Raw genomic sequence first — 6,025 nt, 5'->3', positions numbered from 1 at the left:
AGCCCGTCAGTAGCAACCCGCTGGGGTCCCCTTCCACACTGTGGAAGCTTTGTTCTTTCGTTCTTTGTAGTAAATCTTGCTGCTGCTCACTCGGGTCCACGCTGCCGTTGTGAGCTGTTAACACTCACCCTGAAGGTCTGCAGCTTAACTCCTGAAGTCAGCGAGACCACGAACCGACTGGAAAGAAGGAACAACTCCAGACGCGCTGCCTTTAAGAGCTGTAACACTCACTACGAAGGTCTGCAGCTTCACTCCTGACAGCAAGACCATGAACCCACCAGAAGGAAGAAGCTCCAGACACATCTGAATGTCTGAAGGAACAAACTCCGGACACACCAACTTCAAGAACTGTAACACTCACCGCGAGGGTCTGCGGCTTCATTCTTGAAGTCAATGAGACCAAGAACCCACCAATTCCGGACACACTGCCACTAATCTGACAGGAGACGGAGCTCAGGCAGTAATGCAAGCAATGGGGAGCAGCTATAAATACAGATGAAGCTTTGCTCGCCTGCCCCTCACCTCCTACTGTGCAGCCCAGTTCTTAACAGTCTGTGGACCCATACCAGTCCATAACCCAGGGGTTGGGGACCCCTGATCTACACCATATAGATGAGAAAATATAAATGATATAGATGAGAAAATATAAATGCATAGCTAGCAACCGTTCTAACTTCCAATGCAACATGACATATAGTGAGGGTTTAGTGTGATTTTGCAAATGGCCTTAACCCTGCCTAACACTCAATATTAAAATAGGTTTCTGTCTCCTCCTGCTGCTTCAGAGTGGTTATGTTCCTACTTGTCACCAGGGCCTGGGTTTCTAATGTGGACGTCACAAACATTCCTTCTGTCTAGTTACTTTCCCTCTAAAGACTCTGCATCTCTCCACGGTATGAGCATAAACCACAATTGCATTTTGTGTTCTTCTTTCCATTTTTACTGCAGAATTAAAAATCCAGCAATATGTAACACCATGTGTAAATCCACACATGGCAAAAGAGAAAGGAGAAATTGAACAGCATGTTGTGGCTGACATTGTTCAGATACTCCAAGGAACTGGAATAGTAATTTTACAGCTGAGATGGAATTAGGGCTCTCAGTTCCAATGATGAAGAGATAGGTCCCTGTAGTGGCCTCTTAGGAAACCATTGTGGTCCTCATTGTCATTAAAAATACTCATAAACTCTTCAGCAATGAAGGCTGTGGCTGCTATCTTCTGGAACTTCTGAAGAGGCTGACTGAAACTTCATGTTTCACAGACTTTTTACAAATAACCACTGAATAAACAATAACTTCGCCAAGGTTCCCCTTAGTTTGATTTTATCTTCAGTTAGCTACTAGAGTTGAGCTGTAGCAATCTGTACATTAGATCCGCATACGGCATAGCTTTTTACTTTACTAGGAATTTATGGCCTATAAGAGGCTCTCATTATATTTAAAGCATTCATCAAATGAACAAAACTAAGTGGGTTTAAGGAGAATTTACTATACACACTTAGAGAAACTAAATAACTGACCCTTTCCTTCCAGTTAAAGCCACCAACTTGAAAATCATGTACTATTGTATTTCTTAGTAAATTGGAGATAATAATCATAGTAGTAATATTTTGTCTATATATGAAAGAAGACTCAGGAAAAATGAATTGTTTTTTAGTTTTCTTTTGAAATGTATCTTCTACAAATATTTTCTGGAACTCTTCTATATGGCAAAATCTGTAATTCTGGCTTCAGGGGCTCTGTTCTCACTGTCTTTCTTGCTACATGGAATGAGCAGAAAGATATTCATGAAAGATTGACTAGGTCCAATTTTCTATGAGTAAAAACAACAGCAACATCAGTATTTCAGGATCTGAGAAATTAAAAAAAAAAAAAAAAAAAAAAACTTTGCTATTCTCTTTCCTTGAAAAGATTGTTAGAAATCATTGCACTTTAATGAATTCAAAATAACACAAGAGATTTTTGGGGCTGTTTGGCTTCCGAAAGTGCAGAGATAAATCAGATTTTCCATAACTTATATTTAAGGAAAAGAGATCTGATACTGTCCCTCTGTGGACCCATGGCAGCGAGAGGTACAAAGTAACTGGTGATCTTTTCATCACGGTCCTGGTGGACTCCTGGTTTCCAGGCAGTTTCAGCTGTCACATTTGCTTAGAGTTTACTGAGCTGTTTTTAGTTACTCATTCAAATATTCATAAGAAGCGAGGACTGCGGTTTGCTGTTTGGTAACAACTTCATTTTCGGCTCACACTCGGCTTGTCCTTGCCGACTGCTTCTTTGGACCCTGATTGGGCTTTACATGGTCATGTGGTGTTTCAAGGATAATGGGGTTTCCTTGAGTAGGCAAAAGAAACATGCTCCATCTTTTATCTTTGCTTGTCTGGATGATGAAAATAATTACAGAAGACAGTTATGGATTATTTGAGAAAAGTGAAATAATCAAACCTATATCAAGCACTGCTTTGTGCTACCCAACGCGGCAGATCCTTTAATTATTCACCTTGTGAGACTATGTACACCTCAGAAAATACTAAAATGGCAACATATTAGTGCAAATATTTACACTATTAGTGCAAATATTACAATATTGTTCTTGAATACAATAATGAAAGTACATTTAATCTCTTGATACGTTCTTGGAAGAAACCGATGGACTGTACCATTTCTTAGCACAGGAGAATCATAACTCTTCATTAGAGACTCTCTATTATTTGATTAAAACTCTGATTAAACAAATCCTTTAGGTAGACAAATTCCACTGCTTAGTGGGGGGCCAATATCTAATATATGAAATAGTTGCAGTAATAGTATAAATAAGCAGTAGCATAATACACAAAATACAGTTCTTTAATGAAGCTGTAATATCAGCTCTACACTGTAATTTTATCATTAGGTTGCTGCAAAAAGACTTGTCAATCAAGATACATTTCTAAAATAACTTTATGCTTTGACATTAAAACTCTGAATTATCTGGACTATGCTGTACACCATATTTAGATACAGGGATTTTTTTTTTTTTTACCAATTTGTTATTTACATCAAATAATGCTCATTTTACAAAAAGAAATGTATGGTTTTTTATTGAATTTGCAACTACTTTTTTTTAAAGACTACCTTACATTTGCACAGTTCTTCTCAACATGAATACACATTCTGATGCTCCTCAGAGCATTTGCATATTCTATAAAAAGACTGAGCAGGTAAATTCTGTATTATTTCATTTGGATTAGGGGAAAAAACAACCCTATCTGAGGCAAAGCAAAAGGAATTTCAATCTCACAGCCACTGCCCAATAAAAACCTGGAAAAGATCATTAATCTCATTTGTTTTCATTATAGCAAGGCTCGTTATCACAACTTTAGTTAAGGAAGTGCCAACATTTACACCAGCAATTATGTATCAGTGAAATTAGTTCTAAAAAATGAAGCTCCTGGTACTATAAACTCTACTTATTTGCTGAGGTCTTTATGTGTTGGAATGGAGGAGGGTGCATGTTTTGAATACCTGATAGAATAAGCAATTCCTTAAATAATGCCTAGCAGACACTGTAAATAATATTAATTCCTAAATGAAGTACTAACATTTCTAAATAATATGATATGTTTTATCTTTTAAAAGTAGATTTTTTTCTTGACATGTTTCTTCCATCTTTGTAAGAAAGTATGAGAAAATGTAAATTCACTCTTTCCTGTTAATCTTTTTAACAGTTCCATGAATGAAAGCGCTATCCACAGTAGAGATTTCAAACACCAGCGGATGGTAAAGGGAATGCATGTTAGAAACATGCTGTGCATTAAACAGAGGCAAAGACAACGAAGGCCTCATTAAATCAGCACATCTAGCTCTAGTGACATGAGGGAATCTGAGGACCGTGACCTACAGTCCATGTGGTAAAATGCTGGTCTTCTGTGCAACTTAGAAAAAAGGTTAGAATGAATATTTCAGACGTGTCCTTCTCACCGAAAGCAAATTTAATTTCAAGCAGTAGGAGAAAATGAATGGTTAAGATTTAGTAGGGTTTCACTTTTTCAAAAATTTAGATACTATGGCTATACCGTTTACACTAGGAAAGGCATTCCTTTCTTCCCCACCAGCAATGAGATATCCCAAAGCAAGGTCCAGAAACTGCATCAGTCTAAGGGAGGTAAAATAACTTCCAAAGGGGAGATCTGAATGCCAGGTAGTTTATTCAGTGAATGCAGGATGATGATGCACTTAATAATTACAATTATTTATTGAAGGCTTTGTCTGTGACAAGCTCTTTACGTCTCTCATCTGATTTAGTCCCCATGTTAACTCGGTAAGGCAAGAATATCTCCATTTTATAAATCAGAAGACTGAGATTCAGACATATTATATGAAATGGTTAAGGTCACCTTCCTAGCAAGTGGCAGAGCGAAAATTCAAACTCAGGTTACCTAAATACCATCTACATGCCCCTTTCACTATATAATACTGCTTGAATTAATAGTTAATAGGCACTATCCTGTCCCCTGGGACTCATGGAGACAACTATTTCAGCAATGTGGCACTTATCAAAGAGAACCTCTGTGGAAGTGTGATCCAAATGTAAGTGAATTTTAAGAGAAACCCCAAAGAGACAAGCTGGATGTGATCCTAGCTCCTGCAGCCAATGGAGACTTAAGAGTGGGAAGAAGGAAGCAAAGTTGGAAGAAAAGACTTCTGAGCAAAAATCAATGAAGAGATAGTCTTATAAAAACCCTGGTCATGCAGTACCAGAAGGCAGTTTGCATTCATTTTAACAGAGGAGCTGTAGACCATGTAAGCCTTAGAAGAACGATGTTGTAAGGCATAAGGCTAGGAGCATTAGCACAATAGAAGTATACTTGATTCATCTTGACAAGTTCAAGACCTTGCTTTACACATGAGACTGAAAGCTCTCAGTCATTGGTACATAACAAATGATAGAAGAAAATGACCAGTCCATCAGAGCTTGACAGGGATCCACATGGAGTCACTACAGTGGAGCAGAAGATGCTGCTGAGCCAGATACTGATACAAGGGGACTCAGAGCGGGACCAAATGTGAAGCCCAGCCATTATTCAATAACTGAAACCCAGCCATTCTTGTCTGAAGACTCAACCAATCCAGTTTCATGAGAAGAAACTGGGAATTAATGTGCCAAAACTACATCCTAATTGATCTATAATATCATTGGAAGGTGTGATGGTTAATATTGAGTGTCAACTTGATTAGATTGAAGGATGCAAAGTATTTTTCCTGGGTGTGTCTGTGAGGGTGTTGCCAAAGGAGATTAACATTCGAGTTAGTGGACTGGGAGAGGTAGACCTACTTCTTCTGTCTGCTTTATTCTAGCCACACTGGGAGCTGATTAGATGGTGCCCACTATCTAATGGGTACACCACCCACTCAATCCGAGTGGGCACCATATACTCAGCTGCCAGTGTGGCTAGAATAAAGCTGCACTGGTACCCACCCACTCAATCTGTGTGGGCACCATCTAATCAGCTGCTGGTGCAGCTAGAATAAAGCAGGCAGAAGTTGGAGAAAGTGGACTTGCTGAGTCTTCTGGCTTCCATCTTTCTCCCACAGTGGATGCTTCCTGTCCTTGATCATCAGACTCCAAGTTCTTCAGCGTTTTGGATTCTTGGATTGACACCAGTGATTTGCCAGGAGTTCTTGGGCCTTTGGCCACAGACTGAAGGCCGCACTGTTGGCTTCCCTATTTTTGAGGTTTTGGGATTCAGACTGGCTTTCTTGCTCCTCAGTTTGCAGACAGCCTATCGTGGAACTTCACCTTGTGACAATCTGAGTCAATTCTCCTAATAAACTTCCCTTCATATATACATCTATCCTATTAGTGCTGTCCCTCTAGAGAATCCTGATGAATACAGAAGTTCATGCATATATGTATTTGAGTATAAGTCATTTTCAAAACTTTACATGGTTTAACCTGTTATATTAGTCTGTTCTCATGCTACTAATAAAGACATACCCAACACTGGGTAATTTATAAAGGAAAGAGGTTTAATTGACCCACAAA

This window comes from Rhinopithecus bieti, unplaced genomic scaffold, assembly GCF_001698545.2.
Source record: "Rhinopithecus bieti isolate Rb0 unplaced genomic scaffold, ASM169854v2 scaffold_10315, whole genome shotgun sequence".
NCBI classification, from domain to species: Eukaryota; Metazoa; Chordata; class Mammalia; order Primates; family Cercopithecidae; genus Rhinopithecus; species Rhinopithecus bieti.
This window is presented reverse-complemented; position numbering follows the sequence as displayed.